The 17,693-nt window shown below is 39.1% G+C and overlaps 1 protein-coding gene across 3 annotated transcripts in view; it reads left to right on the top strand.

Annotated features, from left to right (window-relative positions):
- The window catches only part of arhgap36 (Rho GTPase activating protein 36), an 84,616-nt gene that overhangs the window by 25,413 nt on the left and 41,510 nt on the right, over positions 1 to 17,693 (top strand). Inside the window, exon 1 of one of the 3 annotated variants that reach the window (XM_038730143.1) lies at positions 5,769 to 6,025. The exons of the other annotated variants lie outside the window; for them this stretch is intronic. The gene's annotated coding sequence lies outside the window, so the exon portion shown is untranslated. Of the gene's footprint in view, positions 1 to 5,768; positions 6,026 to 17,693 lie in introns of those variants that run through there. 3 annotated transcript variants of the gene reach the window in all.

Below are 17,693 nucleotides of genomic sequence, written 5' to 3'. Positions count from 1 at the left end.
TACAGTAACGTGGTGACATTTTAGCAAGAGGGATGGGGTGGTAGAGGAAGAGAGAAATAAGAGCCATAATAAGGGGGATCAGTGAAGAAAGAGAGGTGAATTGCGTAAGTCTATCAATGAAAGACATCCGTCAATTCCTCATTATTAACAAGGTGACAAAAACAAAACTGCGAATGCCGCCATCCCGTATCCAGGTTCACATCACATCATGGATAGTAGAGATGTCTTTCGACAACTCAGGCCAGTAGTTGATTGCAATGGTGAGGGTTCAAAATACTGTGCAGTAAAAATATTTCACTATTTCTATTAAATTTGAGGTTTCCCACTGCGGACTGTCAAGGTGGTAGTTCCCTCTGGCTGGATGAAATCTGACGCTCCGCCTTGATCCATGATGATAGAGAAATAAAGAGATTAATGTCAATAAAGCATGCTGTCAATATTTTAGAAATGTTACAAATCATGCTTAGGGGAGCTGATGTCTTATTAAGGGGAGCTAAGCTCCCCTGTAGTTTGCACCTTGCCTAAAGGAATAGAGCTGTACAGTTTGGCTATGTCTGTAATAGGCTTTGTATGTCTTTCCCCTGGAATGACAATGTCGTTGCTGTTGGTCAGCCTTCACTAAAGTTGAATTTAATGCACAAGTTCCATGTGGATTAAATTTGCTGTTGAGTGAATTAAATTATTGCATCAATTTCTTTCATATGAACTAAACTCAAAAGTGCTGGTGTGACCATAAAGTCCTCAGCCCTTTAAAAGAAACAGCCAAATCATATGTCTGATTGGCCAAAATACATTATATCTCCTTCACCTCTGATATTAACTTATCCTATTGGACTGTAATTTAGAAGCCAATAACACCTTATCTCCTAACCTCTTTATGCACCCGACTGTCTACTGATAGACAAGGACTTTGTGACCTGCGGAAAAACACATGAAGGTGAATTAGTAACATCTTATTATATATTAACAGCATATTATATATTAATTATGCACTTTGAGCTATGTGACCATAAAATGATGTCCCAACTTTTGATTGGCCAAATAAATGATGAAATCAAATGTTTCTATTGTTAGTAACTTAACTGAGTGACCTGTTTAGCCAGTTATCCTGCTGTAATCAAACCAGAAGTGAACACTTACTCTTACCTTCATGTTTCTTATCTATTAATCATTTATTTCACAACATGTCTGAGCAGGAAAGTTCTGTGCATCTATTCTCTGTTATGGCTCACGTTTTGATGAATGAATCTTGTTGTACATAGTTCAGACTGTAGGTGGCGGTGTAGTCAATGATGTTCAACTTGCCCCCCTGACATGGACATCCTGGTTCAACAGTGTGTGTTACTGTGGGGTATGCGTTGCCTGTTAATCATCCATCCTGTTTTTCATGCAGACAGTCAGCACACACAAGTTTGAGGACATGAGACATGTACAGCCATATAGTGTCACTCGTGACCTTTTTAGACCTGGAAATGTATAGCGGCGTTACAGGAAGCGTGAAGGATCAAAGATGATGGCGAGAAGCCGGAAGAGATGAGAGGAGAATAAGCTGACACACACAACACGCACTCACCCACCGGAGAAAGATATGCATGAGATCAATGGAAAAAAGACAGGCCAGGGGTCAAAGGTCAAGATTATTTCTACTGTAATAAGCACATTTGTGCATTATGCAATAGAAAGATGATTATTCATTGACTGGAGCCTTCTGTGGTGAAAGAAGCACTCAGATCTTATGTTGCTTTATAGGAGAGCCTTTCCTGATTGTAGTTGATTTTATTTAAGTTTTACTTTTTTTTGCTTTTATCGTGTATCTTGCTTTATATGTGTTTTATAGTCTTTGCACTTGTGAAAGCACTTTGTAAGTTGGTTTTGAAAAGTTCTCCTATAAATTAAGATTATTATTACTTTAGTAAAAGTGTAACAGTGTAAAAATACTGTCATGCATGTGTATAAGAAGAAAAAATATAACAAAATGCATTCGTATTATTAAAGTATTAAAAGTAAAAGTTTTCGTTTTGCAGAATAGCCCATTTCAGATTTAAGATATATTATTTATAATCTCTATTATTACTGGATTATGATTGAGACATTATTCTAGTTCTGCACTGGAAATTAATCAGCTAAAATCAACCAGTGTAAACAAGTTAGTCCTGGAAATGGATTTCAACAAGTTTCTATCAGGATTCACTTCTCTGTGTGTTTCATGGAGAGCACAGCTTTAACCAGAAAACATTTTGACATCAAATATCCATAAGCGTTTAGATAGAAGTATCGGTCTGTGTGTCGCAGTCTGACCTTCACAACTACACTAAATTAATGAAGGCTAAAAGGGGATGCAAGTTTGCTTAACCTGTCATGTTAAATGTTACGAATATATCTTCCTTTCTTTTACAGTTTTACAATTTCTGTGTTGCTCTGCCCCTCCGTTTGTTTTTGTTTAGTCTTCATGCTCAGTGTCACTGCGCTGTCTTCAGCCCATGTTTATTTGTAATACTTCCCCTGTGAGGCAACTATGATCTTTTTATCTCTCTTTATTGCTGCCTACCCTTATTAGGTAATCAGGTCATGAAATATGAACTCTCCCGGGGTTGACACAAAAGGTCAAAGGTCGCGGAGTCATCCTTTTTAACTGCTGCTGTTTTGGGCCCCACAGCTGGAGTGCTGACAGACATTTTCCAGGCTCACTTCCACACAAACACAAATTACAAGCTGCAATTTTCCTGTTGAATTGTTGATTTACATGGAAACACAAACTCAGTCACATCTTGGTGCTGATAACCTGAGTATGTCCTAACTATTAATTATTAATCTCACACAAGTGCTTCAAGTAAATAATGTTTGTGGAATAATGATATGGAACAGCCTTATATAAAATATCACGGTGTCTAAAACAAGACGGGCTTGTAAAGTCACGTCAGGGTTTCTCCATAGATGACAGCTGGAGCTCTAGGGAGCTGTTTTCCATTTTTCTGCTCATTGTTTTGGCTATACAGCGCACAACTTTACTGTTTATTACACTGTCAGCTCTCATCAGCGTCGTTTTCAGTTCTGAGCGAAAATGTCACAGCTGGTGCAACCAAGGTAACCCAAATGTAGACACCCTGAAGCAGAGCTGATGCAGTTCAGTGATTCATTTAAACACTATGAGGAACACAGGCTTAAGGGATGGTGAAGAAGGCAACGGTCAAAGAAGTAAGTGGAAATGGGCTGGTTAAGAACTGCACGGTTAATGAGGGAGAGTGGAAATAGGTGGGTAAATGGGTGGGGCAGTCGGGTCATGTGAAAAGGAGTCTGGAGTTGGTGGGGGAAACCAAAAACAGAACTAAAAGGAGAGCAAATATTAGAATTACTTTCATAAGAACAACTGCTTGCTAACAAGTTTACCTTTTTCATAGCCCTTTTTTATAAATTGATAATCAAGCGTGAAACCGTCTGGGTCTGAAAGGGGAAACCTTACACCTGCATACTTTTTAATGGCCAGCCAGGGGGCAACTCCTCTGGTTGCAAAAAGAAGTCCGACTGTATGTAAGCTTACTTCTCCTCTGATTTATTTCCTCAGTAAACGCTTTCCTAATGAGTTTATGGTCTAAGTTGCTAGTTTCAAGTCTCCTTCAATACAGCATGATGTTTATTTAGTAAATTATGGTCCCATTTAGAGGAAAATGGATCATAAAGCAGTGTATGCTTTAAGGCATGGCTACCTACTGACAAGTCGGGTCAACCTGTCAATGCGAATCCCTCCCCTGCTCCCCCCTTGTCCAAATATGGTCACTTCTGGTTCCAAGATGGCGACGGCCAATATGCCAAACTCGAGGCTTCAAAACGGTAGTCTATAAACCAATGAATGACATCATGGTGGCTATGTCCACTTCTTTTATACAGTCTTGTGATGAGTCAGATATTTTATTTACAGCTTATTCAACTGCCCCAAGGTCGGCACAAAATATCAGTCAATGCTGCTTTAAAGTTGTATTTTAGAATTTGGATTTTGTGTTAGTTTGCGCTGGTGTAATTCGAGGTTGAAATATTTCTATACTCTTATGGGTTATGCATTTAGTCTGTTTTAGTTTTTTAACACCTTTGGACCATGGTGGGGGTAAAATTGTTATCCCTTGGACTTAACTTCACCTTAACAGATGTCCGAGAGATTGAGGCTCTGAACCGAGGAATCCAGTTGTTATTAACATTAAAATCAGGCTGGAGGACTGGGTCAGATCTGGGCTCAAGCAGCTTTAAAAGTAGAACATCCTGATAGTAGCTCTAGAAAAGATCACACCACTCAAAGCAGCATTACTTTTTTATTGTGTTTTTAAAGAAGAGAAAAAAAAAAGAGAAATGTTTAGTTTGAGGACACCTCCTGCTCTTCTTCCTGCTCTTCTTGCTCATCAGTTCTTCTCTTCCCATTTAACTATTTTCCCCCTCACGGTGTTGTTTTTCTCTGCCCGTGCTCTGCTTGGTGTCCTTTTTATAGAGCTTTTAGCTGTTTTAATCCTCCTCCCACTCATTCTCTCCCTCCCTCCCTGCCTCTCAATCTCTTTTGCTTCTTCCCTCCTTTCCTTCATTCTCTTCCTCTATTCCCGATTCCACTCTCTCTAAACCTTCCTCCCTTCCTTCTTTACTTCCTTGTCAACCTCCCTTTCTGCTTCTACCCCTTTCTCTTCTATCTTCTCTTTTTATACCTCCTTCTGTAACTTCCCTCCGTTGCCTCCTTTTCCCCACTTCATCTTTTTTTCTGCCTCCTTTTCTCCTTTCCTCTCTCTTTTTCTACTCTTTAACTGCCTTTGTCTCTGAATTAACTTCTTCCCTTCCTTTCTTACCTTTTTCTCTCGCTCACTTTCTCCCTCCACCTCCATCATGTATTAACTCCCTGTCTTATCTCACCTTACATCTCTTTATGCCCCTTCTTTCTTATTTTCTCACTTCCTAACTGCTATATTCCCTTCTCCATTTACTAATTTTCTTCCTTACTTCAGACTTTTCCTCTTATTCTTCCTTCTTTTTGCTTTCTCTGCTTCCCTACTTTGTTTTAGTGGTCCCATCTTCCTTTTTGTTTTCCCTTATACCTTCTCCTGTCCCTTCTTTTATCATTTTCACCTACCTACCCGTACTACCCTTATTCTCACTTCCTGCTTACAATATCCTCTTTGTCCCTTCCTTTCTGAACTCTTTATTCCCCCTCCTTGCTCCCTACCTCTTCATCCTTTCAATACCTTGCTCCCTCTTTCTTTTATACCTCTTTCTTTCTGCTCCACATTTTTCACTTTCTACTTATCCTGTATTAGTTCATTACTATGCTCCCTACCTACTTATTTACTTCTGTACCCTCCTACCTTCCCATCCTACACCCTTTATATCCTGTATTAGCTCTTTGTCTTGCTCCCTTCCCCTCTTGCCTCCCTACATCCTACTTTTCCTCTTATACCTACCTCTTCCCAGCTACCTGATGTGCCTGATGTCTCTTTCCTAACCTTTTTACTTCCTCCATACTTCCTCTTTTTACTCTCTTCCACATTGTATTTATTTTTTCTCTCATTTCTTGCCATCCTTACTTTCCCTCATTCTCTCCCTCCTTCATTTCTTCTCCCATTTTTTTTTACCTCCTCTTGCTCCCTGCTTCCTTGTCCTCCTACCTCTGTCCTTCTCCAGTTCCTTCTTACTTTACTCTTCCTCAACCTCTTTCCTCATCCCTGTTTCCTCCTTCTTTACAACTTCCCCTCCTTTCTCTCCTCCCCTCTGTCTTGTGTTTATGTTCTCAGCCTGGAAGCTGTCAGTATGCGGCGCACCTCCTCCTCTTCTCTTAATCTAACTCAATTCTCAGCCCTCTCCAACCCCCCCGTCTCTCTCTCTCTTTCTCACTCGCTCGCTTACTTGCTTTAACTCAGAGCTGCCGGTGCTTTCATTCAGCTCAGTGCTGAGATGCATGTGTGTGTGTCTGACCAAAGTCTGGATAACCAGGGCTGAGAAATCTGCGAGGACCCATTGGAGGGGATTTTAATTAAGAGAAAGTGACACCCCAATACAGGTAGTGTGTGTGTGTGTGTGAGAGAGAGAGAGAAAGAAAGCAAGTGCACTTTGACATCTCAGATCTGTCTGTTGTGATTTTCATACTAACAACCTTTAATTATTTTTAATCAATGAAAAATGTTAATGTATAAAGGATTCAACTCAGGTTTTGTGTGTGTTTTAGACTGTATAGAAGAGATTGATGACACTAAATCCCAATGAATTTAATGCATCAACGATTTTGATTTTTACTTTTAAAGTTGCACAACTTTTGTTTGTCTTTTGGAAAACAACAGATGCTATTTATAAAACTCAAAAAACCCGGGGAGGTCTGTTAGCTAAAGTTAGGCAGGTCAACAACTTTGTAGACACTATTAATTCAGTCTTTTAAAAGATAGTAAACACGGTTGCTTAAATTAAGTCAAGCTGGATTAAAAAAAAAATTAAGATTGTAGAAAGATCTTGACTCTTACACTCCTGAAATGGCACGTATGTCTCTTAAAGAGTTGTTTAAAAGAATTGTTTACAGATTGAAGAGCGTTTACACTAACTGAAAGTAGACTAGAATACCTATGAACATTTGTGACAAGTCAAAATTTAGTTTATTTAAGTAAAAAAAAAAGGGATTTAAATTTAGTCACCTCTTATAATGTATAAGTGTACATTAAAATGCACGCACAAGCAACAAAAGCACCCTGCACAAACATAAACAAGGTTTTGGCATCATCTTGCTAATCCACTTCTATTAGTATTCCTTTACTGACCTAACTTTGAATTCCAGTAGTTCGACAGTAAAGAGTCTGTGGGATCTCTGAAAACTTGTGTGTGTATGTGTGTGTGTGTGTGTGGGGGGGGGGTAACATGCCAGTTTAGTCAGGACTGACACAATAGGGCTGCTGTGTCGATGCAAAACCTGTCTTTAGCGCTGCCAAGGGGCCTCTTAGTGCTGCCTGTCTGTTTATGTACGTGTGTGTGTTTGTGTGTGTGTGTGTGCTTTCTAGTCAGTGCTGGTGTGAATGGGTGAGTACCTTTGCATACTAATGCCTGCCAGGCTCAGTTGTGATGTGTTTCTGAGAGCATCCTAATGAGACCGGCCTCCGTTCCTGATTAATTTGATGAGAACACGATGTGGAGCTGAATAATGTGAAGATAATGTTCCTTCAGTAGAAAGAATCATGGCACCACAGCAGAAAGTGAGCACATTATTTATGTGAAATACTGAAATGTGTTTTTGGATGTGTGAGGGGGTGAGTAATTAACCTTGTTGTTTTTGCAGAGATGAGAGAACTTTTCAAATTAATACTTCTTAAACAGGAAAACATTTTCTGACAAGTTCAAAATTGAATTAGATCTTTCCTTTTTCTAGCCTCTCTGTAAATACAATATTTATAATGTGTTTGTACACGCCTTATTCATTTATACTTATTTCACAAATTTACACAAGACCAGAAAGCTCCTGAGTACCTTGATAGGACAAATGAAGCATAAGGGAGAAGGAGGTCATAGTTTATGCACTAGTGATTTATTTTTTCTCTAATACAGTGTTGCTAGAAAGAGCCAACAGTAAATTTATTGTAACTCACCAGCGACGCAGTGCAGCGTGAGGAGATGTAGGGAAGTGGGAAAACATGCTGTATGGATTATTGTACTGAAAAACCCATTCAAACAGGGAACATTACACTCAGTTTGACTTCCTACCAGGATATTTAGATTAGGTTTGGTAGATATCACTGTCTCCTTGAAAATAAAATTCAACAGCAAGTATATTTTGAAACAAATCCATGCCAATTAGATTTATTAAACTTTTTAACATGTTTTTTAACATAAAGAGCACATTAATGAATGAATTAACCGGAAAGTCAAAGAATCTTGATACTCACGGACGCATGGTCAAGACCCATCGGCGTCAGTTTGTAACGCACTTGGGATCCTTATAGCATCATAGTTCAACGCATTGGGGGAAACCCTGTAGCGTCAGTTTTTGACGGTAAAGGTAGTTATATAATATTTAACACAAAAGACTGATTAAGGAGGTGGTTGGGGTGGAAGGAGGGCCTGAACCCCGACTTTGAACCAGGAGACAGGGGGTCCTGTGCAAAAGTCAACATGAAATATTTTTATTGAAGTTCTGCGAGTTACGTAAATTGCGTAAGTTACGCAAGTTAACTTACATGTTAACTGACCTATGTAGTTATTTTAACCCAAACCATGAGTACAAGTACTTTTTGTGCCTAAACCTAACCAAATTGCAACGTCTGACATCTTTAATAACGTGCCGTTTCAAAATGCCGATGTTTAGAAATGCTAGCGTTTTATTTTGAAAATCTAACAGGACGTTGGATATTTGTTGTTGCTAAGCGTTAAATGTCTAAAAATTACGCTAAAGGGGTACCCAGGGCATTAAAAAGCGATGCCAAAGGGCCTTGACCAAGCGTCAATATGTGATGAGTCGGGAGTGAGAATGTGTTGCAACCTGAAAGTATCGGTAAAATGTTCACTGATAAGGTCTATCCTTTGTTTTACCGACAATATCCACTCATAGCAACTAAAGCGGGATTACCTTTTTATGCTTATCTTTATTTACATAGTCAAAAGTGACAAGAAGCACGAGACAGGATGTGTTAACTTTCCTGCCATTTAACTGAAACCATGATCTGTCTCCAACCTTAACCAAAGTGCTTTTGTTGCCTAAACATTAACAACACTCCCAATGTGAACCTGGGTGTTGTGGCCCAACAGAACAGTTTATTTTATGTAGAGTGTCATTGTGGAAGTCAGCCCACGCAGGATCTGGGAGGCCTCATGACAACCTTTTTTTTTTAAATTTAATTATTTTTCAAGTCAGAGTAATGGCATTAGATTCATGAAATACAAATATCCAACTAACGTAAGTATTTTGAGGAAATACATAACGGTTTGGTTGTCAGCATTGTGACTAATGATCACATGATGTTACCCTTATTACAGTTGTCCTCACCAGCTGCTCTAATGTTGCCAAATATCACTGACTGTAGGAGTGTTAATGCATCAGTGTCATGTTGACCGTAAACACTGCTGCATCAGGAAAAAGCAAAAATAACATTTCCACAGAGTAATGAAAAAGCGCAGTTGTTATGTTAACATCAGTGGCAACAATTATAAATGCCCAGTAACTCAGAGGAAAATGAACTACCTCATCACCTCCTGCTAATAAATGAGAACGAGCAGTCGTATTAATCTCTGTCTCATTTGCAGCGTTTTGCCAAGAAGAGGGGGGCAGGATGAAAGGCTGAGGTTAATTAGGGAAAGCACACGAACAGGAGCGCACCCACGGAGAGACGAATATACACAATCACATTAACAGCAGCCTGACGGAGAGGTGAGGGAGAGAGGAAGGCCGGGAAAGAAGAAGTAGAGGAAAAGGGGCGAGAGATTTAAAATAACCAAAGAGTGAGTGACATCTGGTGTAGGGGGAGAGAAGAGTGAAAGGCAGAGAAGCATCTGTTATTAGAGCATTTCTTTTACTTCAGGCAAGGGGTACAAAAACAGGCAAACCTTATGTGATCACACTTCTGTCTGCTGCGCCTGTAGCTCAAACACAAAGGTCTAACAACAGTGCAGGAATATGGACGTTTTAGCAGGTTCTGCTTTGTGTAGTATGTCCCTAACTTCTCCTGGCAATGTCTTTGTCCTGCTTGATCTTCACAGTTGAACTGCTTCTTTGCAAAACATTGACATGGTCTTACTGAAATGTGGTCCAAAATGCTGCTGCTGAGCTAACCAGGTACTCCCAACAGGTCTCATTGTAATAAGATCTGTGGACACCTTTTTAAAAGCAGCTCACAACCGTCCTGTACAGACTTACCTTTGTTTAATTTATAATTATTTCTATTTGATGGTGTTTATTCTTCCTAAGTCCTCTTGTTTTTATGTTGGTTGCCGGATTTCCTTCTGTGACGTTCTGCTCTTGAAAGGTGCTACAGTACATAAATAAAGTTACTTTAATTTAGTTTCAGATCAAAAAGGTGTAACCATGTACTAAAAACAGTCATAGTTTCTCTTGCTATGCCTGTCAAGGTCTCTACTCCAGCACTTACGTAGTTTACGTTGGCAGATAATTGTAGCAGAAGGTGACTCGCAACCACAGACTCCAGAGCCAGAAACACCTGCAGAAAGTGACAGGAGGAGAAAGGAGAGGGACGAGGAAGCACAAGACTACAGGAAAGGGAAGAAGTTAGGTTTCACGCACAAGAGAAAGCGTTGGATATTTTGACTGGTCTGAAGCTTTATGCCAGCACTGCTGTTGATATAGGTCTGCACTGAGCTGATTTTACCAGAAGTTTTTTGGATTATTACACTCTGAGCTAAATATAACTAGTTAAATGCCCTTGTAACTATTACATTTTTCCAAAAGGCAGAAGTGAACACCAGAGCTGTTTGACGCAGTTGCTCTATTAGCCCTTGTTTTTAAGTTTGAAAAAAGTCTTAATTTACCCCGAATTCATTGCACATTAGTCCTACTTAGGATAGCCAGCTTCATGCAACAGATGAAATTAATCGTCTATCTGAACAAAGCCTGACTATTAGTTTGATCCAAGCCATCGTAAAAATCTACCTTTTTGTGAAGTCTGCTGCTAATTTTATCAGCTATAGCTAGCTTATTCACTTGGTTTGACAATTTACGCTGAGTTTTTAATGTGTAACGACGTTTAAAAATGAGAACTCTGCAAAAGGGTCTTAAATATGCTTTTGATTGACATGATCATGATCAGTGCTGTGTAATACTGAGACTAAAGCAAAGACACCATCCTCACCAGGGGCCTTTTTAGAAACCATTTGACTGCCTGACATATATACAAGCCATCCACCCATCCATCGTCAACCGCTTATCCTGCGTGTAGGGTCACACATATACAAGCCATATAGTAAAATGATTTGCCTTTGCTTTAAGAGTGATAATCGTTAACTGCTTAGCTCATGTTACAAAAGTACAAATATTTTAATTATTGTTTATTTCTTTAATAATAAGTCTATCTCTGCATCTCTTGTGCCTGAACTTTTCTTTGCCTCAAGAGACCTTTGCCTCTAGAGACCTTTGCCTCTAGAGACCTTTGCCTCTAGAGACCTTTGTGTATGGTTAGAGATGCTCAGCGTCAGTGTATGCTGAAGTCTCAAAATAACGCTAGTTTCCAGGAAAGAGGAAGCTAAGGTCCACTCTTGTGCTGTAAATTAAACTAAAACGTAACGCGTCCCTGACGACACATCTGTGTATCTAGCGCACATGAGGGGAGGTGTGAAAAAAAGGTGTGATAAAGAGGGGAAGGTCAAGAGTTTTACTTTTTTAGTTTATATAATTTTTTAAGTAAATATAAATTTTTAGTAATTTAAGACTTGTCTTCTGTAAGGACGTCTCATGTATGCATTCCCTGATGACATCAAGATAATCATTTTAATCAGGAAAGAAGGCACTATTCGCCTATACATCACCAGCCATTGTGAAAATGAAAGTAATCTCATTTTAAAATTAAAAGAACAGAAGGAATAATTTCTTTGTAAAAGATGGTGACAACCCACGATTGATGTCTTTTTTGGCATCTTGTTTGTGATTTTCATTTGTGTGATGCATTTAAGAGAAGAGAGAGAGAAGAAATGCTCATTTTGTCTTGTTTTTTTGAGACCTACTATATTTGGATTAGATTCATTGGACATTAGAAAAGATTACCCAATCATAGTTTGTTGAATCTATATTATATGTTTTATTATCTGACTTGATATTTTTTTAATTATTAACTTGTGACTAGAGCAAAGGGCTGTTGCAACTACTGGCAGGAAGTGTACGCTACCTATAAAAAGAAAGGAAGGATGTGAGGTGAGAATGTAAGAACCAATCAATCTGATGGCTAAGTTCTGGCAGCCAATGAACGTTTGGAAAACGGGTGAGGTCCTTCCTGCGGATCAATTATTTAAGTTGCTGACCCTAGAGCTCAGAAGAGGAGAAAAAGGGGGGAACTTTTGGGGGCTTCTTTTTGTTGCATTTTTACAAAAAAATAATTACATTTCTCTTTTGGTGGACATCAGAGAGAAACTGAAAGGCTTTTTTTCCTTCTTGTCTTTGTTTTTCTTCCCCCTTGTAGACTGGTAAGTTAGTATTCTTTTATGTTTACATCCACGCTGCCTACATTAACACACTCCATTACAGATAAACAGTAAACTGGCAGCATTTTTGGTAAAGAAACTCATTCCAGATTATGTTCAGTACTGACTAGGAATTTGACTAGGAAGCCCCACATTGGGTGCCATGATCAATCAACTGGCCCACTGCAAGGAAAGCCCGCTCTCACGGGTCACCACTTTCCTGGATGCCTCTAGCGCATTATGACTCCTCTATGATACCTCTTAGGAAGAAAAGGCGACCCCTGCTAAAAAGAAAGTGGTGACCCATGAGAGTGGGGTTTCTATTCAGTGGGCCAGTTGATTTAACAATATATAAGTAAAAGTTTCAGCAACACAAAGATTAAATTTAGTTGAAGGTTTGCAAATAAAGGAGAAAGGTCTTTGAGGATAGTGTTGTAGTACTCAAGACCCGTCTTAAGACCACTTTTTGATTCTTGGTCTCGTCTTGTACTCAACTGAGTTTGTACTCGGTCTTGTCTCGGTCTCGGGATTTAATTTCAAGACCAGTCAAGACCACAACTTCATCAATAAATTGCTTTTGCATTGTCTGATTTATTTGTTAATATCCTAATTTTGATTGGATGTAAAACGTATTTCTTCAAATGCAACCAATAACCCTAATTAAAAATATGTTGTTTAACAACTGTCACCCCTACCTGTGATGGTCAGCATGGAAAAGGAGTGTTGAATATGGGAATGTGGATCTTTCAGATCAATTTGAGAAGTACCTATGATCTCGTTCCACATTTTATTGTGTGTCATGTAATGTGGGGAACCGGTCATGGTCTTGACTTGGTCTCAGCACCTAAAATTCTGGGTTTGGGCAGTCTTGACTACAACACTATTTGAGGATGAGAACAACGTATATCTTTGGCAAACATATCTCAGGTCACCCTCCCCAAATCAAAAGAGATTTGTCACCTGTAACTCGAGTTAACTTACAAGATGCTTATTTTTGGTCTTGGGAGTAACCCTCGGTACTGTGGTTCAGTGTACTGTGTGGTTTGTCTGTCATGTGGTTTGAATACTTTCGCTTTCTGGTTCCTGGTATTGACCACAGCCACAATTGGACAGAAAATCTAAAACAGGGAGATGGATCTTTACTCCAACTATTGAATCTACTCCTATTAGATTGCTGACAGTAGTGGCAAAATGATTTCCAACTTTGGAGAACCACTTCAGTGTGGTCAAACATTTACCACATATCAAAGACATCACTGGTTTGTCATTTTTCTTTGAGTTTCAACATTTGGAATAAAATTCTTCACCACGAGTTATGTTTGGTTTTCCTCAATGTTAATAAACACCTTGTGTTTATGCTGCCGCAAACCACATGAAAAAAACTTGGTCTGCATTGGGCAAACATGCTGAGAACAATCAGATTAAATGTGTTTTATAGTCTTGGTATATCATTGTATTAAATCACAGCGTTTCTCTGATTAGATTTTACATTTCTGAAATATTTTCGCTGCTATAAAGAACAAAAAACAGGAGCCAAACAAATCCAGTGTATCAGCAACAAAGTGACTCAGCATTTACTGATCCTTGGAACAACATCACATCAGCTGTGGGCACAGGGAATGTATACACAGGCATCACATGCCTTAGTGTAAATGATGCATTTTTTAAGTTTATGTCTCCCGGTTTCCAGCCTTCTGATGAAGAGTCGGTCACGGTGGACGGCTGTAGAGGAGGGATTTTGACATGACGACACACTCGGGTGTCACTAGATATACGTTTTTTACATTGTGTTGTTCAACATCCTGTTTGCTCTTGTCTTTGGCGTACAGCTGCAGTGTGCTAAGCACTGTTATATGAATCTGCTGTTGAAATCTGCTGAAAATACTGCAGGTTTTGTTTGTATTGTCATCACGCCTGTCCTGGAGTTGACCCTGCAGATAGTATATTTCAGTCCCTCCAGGATTTCACAGGCCTTTTTTGTGATTGTTGCGGTCTAAAATGGCTGATTCTTTCCTGAAGAATTGCGATGAAAGCTGCAGTAATTTTGGGCATTTTCTGCAAAGGAATTGTGGGATTAAGTGAAAACTGTAAAGGTATTTGTTATAGTTCAGTTATTATACCGTCCCTCCAGGATTTTATGGGCCTAACCCTAACCCTGCATATTTAAACCAACTTACCTTGATTCTTTCTTGCAATTGAGCAGGAAGCAACAGCCTGTGTCTCTGTGATTTGTCTCATCTGACTTCCTCCATGAATTTCTGCCGCTCTGTGTGTCAATCACTATTTCCTTTATGTTCGACCACTATGCTGCTCATTTTGCAAAACAGTTTACCCCCGCTTTGGTAAAAAAGATGGGTACTGTTATTCACGGTCCTTTTTTATTTGTCGGCAAATGTGAGCCATTGCTATCTCACATGTCTGCTATTACTTGTTTGACATGACATGTTTTGTGGGATATGGCGATAATAGGTCAAATTTGTGGAAAAGTTGCAGTGATTGGTCAAAATTGCAAGTCGCCCTGGATTCACAAGGATTTGTTGAATTTCTGTTATTAATAGTTGATTACAAAATCGCGAAATCCTGGAGGGACTGATATTTTAGAAAAAATGCACTTGAAGAGATAGAAACTGAAGGTAGACTTTAAGTTGCTGTGCAATAACACATACTGTATGTGAACTGTGAGGAATGTTTTATTTTGAGACATAAATATGCACATCTGTTGTAAAGAGAGAAAGAAAAACGCACGAGATAATGTATAGGTTTACTTTCTCTAAACAGATCCTAAATGTCAGTCTTAATTTTGGCCTTTACCCTTTCCCATAGTATTGTTTTTCATTCAACCATCTTTACTTTAAGACATAGTATGTCACCCGTTTTAGAAAAAAATAGACACGGCCTCACCAACATGTGGGAAACTTTCACCCACTTTCACCACAGTGTGATTGTCTGGTTACGTTTAGCATTAAGGCCAAAGCAATTTTCTCAAATCACGCTGTGCGCTGTGTGGGCTGAGGCCACCTCAATTATAGACATGAGACAGTCACAATATGTGGAAGTGTACGTATACAGAGGAGACAACATGCACAGCAGGATGAGAGCACGCTTGAGGCTGATTGCTTACAAAAGACTGATTATATAAAGGCATGTGTGGTCAGTCATCAGGTTCTTTCAGTCGTTCCTTTGAAGGGAGAGCATGTCAATTTTAAAAGAAGAAATAACACAATGGTTGTCTTACAAATGAAAAGCTGATTATGTGAGCATAACATTTTTTTGCAGCTATGGGCTTACTTGGTCTGGTCTAGAGCAATAGCTTATAGCCTTATATGGATATTGCTGTGTTATTTATATTCAGTTTGCTGGCTGTTTCACAACACAAGCGGCTGAACAGATTTTTACATGTGATTCTCATTTTCTGTAAAGGTTCAGTCAGGGCTCGGTGCCAAAGGCAGGAAGCAGAGAGCTACAGAAAGAGTACAATTTCTGACTCCAGGTACTGTATGAAGGGTTGAGAGATCTTGTAGGCAGGTTATTAGGAAACATGGTGTATAATAGTTAAAATGGCAGGATTCTTCGGAAATGTCAGGCATTTTCTAAAGTTTTCACTTACTACCCTTATTTCACAATTAGATATATTTAAAGACAATTACCGAAATTCATCATTTAAAAACAATTGTTTTCAGAGTTTGGTGACTGAACTTCAACTTATGTTGTTAACTTATGTATGTCACACACTCCCAAAAAAACGTTCATGCCCCCCAACCGAAGAAGAAAGTGGCTGAGATTACTTTTTATCAATCATTAACAATACAGCCACACTTGTTTCTTTTTGTTACCACATGATGTGGGCACTGCCATCTCAGGGTTGGAGCCCAGTAATCAGACTACAGTAGTGTTGATGTTACTGATTAGATAGGCCAGACTGTTTCTCATCAAAACAATTTCAATACCTCACCTCCCATCTTAATTGCTGCACATATTACAATCCTTCTGGCCAGTAACGTTACAGTCACTGAGCTACTGGCTGTACTATTGTATAACTACCTTTCTCGGGGCAGCTGTCAATCACAGCTGTAAGTCATGATGCAAACCCCCCGTTTTTATAGCATCAAATAACTAATTAAAACCAAACTTGAACGCTTACTACCTAAAATGACAGAAACCATCTTTGGGAAAAATGTATTTGCCGTGTACATGGATCTTTTAGTTTGGCCCATGACCAATCCGCTAACATGAAGGGGAAGGGGATTATGACCTATACTGCAGCCAGCCGTCATGGGGCGATAGAGATTACTTGGTTTCACTTTAAAGGCGCTGTCATGTCCAGCCTGTCCTCACCAGAAAAACAGCCGTAGGCTATATGCTGATTATGCTGCAGCTCATGAAAACCCATATTTATGTTCTTTGTTAGGCCGCTTGACCTACGTTACGTACTGAAAGTCCGATACACTTGTTGCTGGACTGGTAATGGTTTTGGGACACTTGACAATTTGTCATTTAGGTATGAGGACGTGTTTGTCATGTGGTCGATCTTAATACACTGTCTATGGTTTTAGGTTGGAGATATCCATCTTATTCAACTATCTGGCAGTATTTCTCAGCATTCAAAACCCAGTCTCCCATGTTTTGTTTTTTTGATGGCTGCACAATTCCAACAAATAAAAATGTTTGACATATTTGGTTTCTTTACAAACATATGGATTGTAACTTTTAATATAAGGTTAAGAGGATAACCATATAAAATACAATTAATTACTAAATATTAAACCAGTGGTTTCCATCCATCTTGGCTTATGACCTCTGACAAAAAAGAAGTGTCTATATGGGGCTCATGTTTCAGATGTCTGCAAGTTGTTTCGCCAAGGAGACATTTCCTTTCTAAACTTCCCACATGGTTTTTATTTAAATAATTGTTGTTGTTGAGATGAATGCTAGTAAACAATGGTAATTCACTTAATAAACCAGAATAAATATCCCACTGGCCCACTAAAGCATTACAGGTTTGAAAGTCTAAAACACTGAACAGCTTGTCTAAGAATGTGGAAGTAAATATCTAACTTTCACAATGAGTGCAGTCCCTCTGTGTATCAGGCACAAGCTCTGTGTTGTGAAGATTTAGATTGATTTAGGGAAGGACGGGTTGATTTGAGTCTGCGGGGAAGTTGACAACGACAAAACTGGTCATGTGACCACACATTTCTGAAGAGTCATCTATTTTATTCACCCTGTGATTGAGCGAGGCCCATGGAATAAGTGGTAAGCACATGTTTTGTTGTTCAATGTGATTTATTTATTTTCATGGAGTCATAATTCTCGTGTCTGAACAGTTATAGACAAGTTTGAAAACATCTCACACACGTGTTAGTGCTTAAGGAAGTTACAATATGAGGCTAAGCTGTTGGTGTGACGTTCGCTCTAAACTGCTGGATGTTAAAATGGCACTGGTTAGGTAATGATGTCCCTGACCCCCTTGTGGCTCCACTTATTCTCTCCCTAGGATCATCTCAGGCAAGTTGAACCAACAAAACACTTTTTTTGGAAAGTCATATTTTTAAAAGTGGTTTTAGATTTTTAGA

Source organism: Micropterus salmoides, unplaced genomic scaffold (genome assembly GCF_014851395.1).
Source record: "Micropterus salmoides isolate LMB-PRFRI ecotype aquatic unplaced genomic scaffold, ASM1485139v1 Ms_hic_scaffold_2, whole genome shotgun sequence".
NCBI lineage: Eukaryota > Metazoa > Chordata > Actinopteri > Centrarchiformes > Centrarchidae > Micropterus > Micropterus salmoides.
The sequence above is the reverse complement of the archived record's forward strand: the minus strand, read 5'-3'. Positions and strand labels throughout refer to the sequence as shown.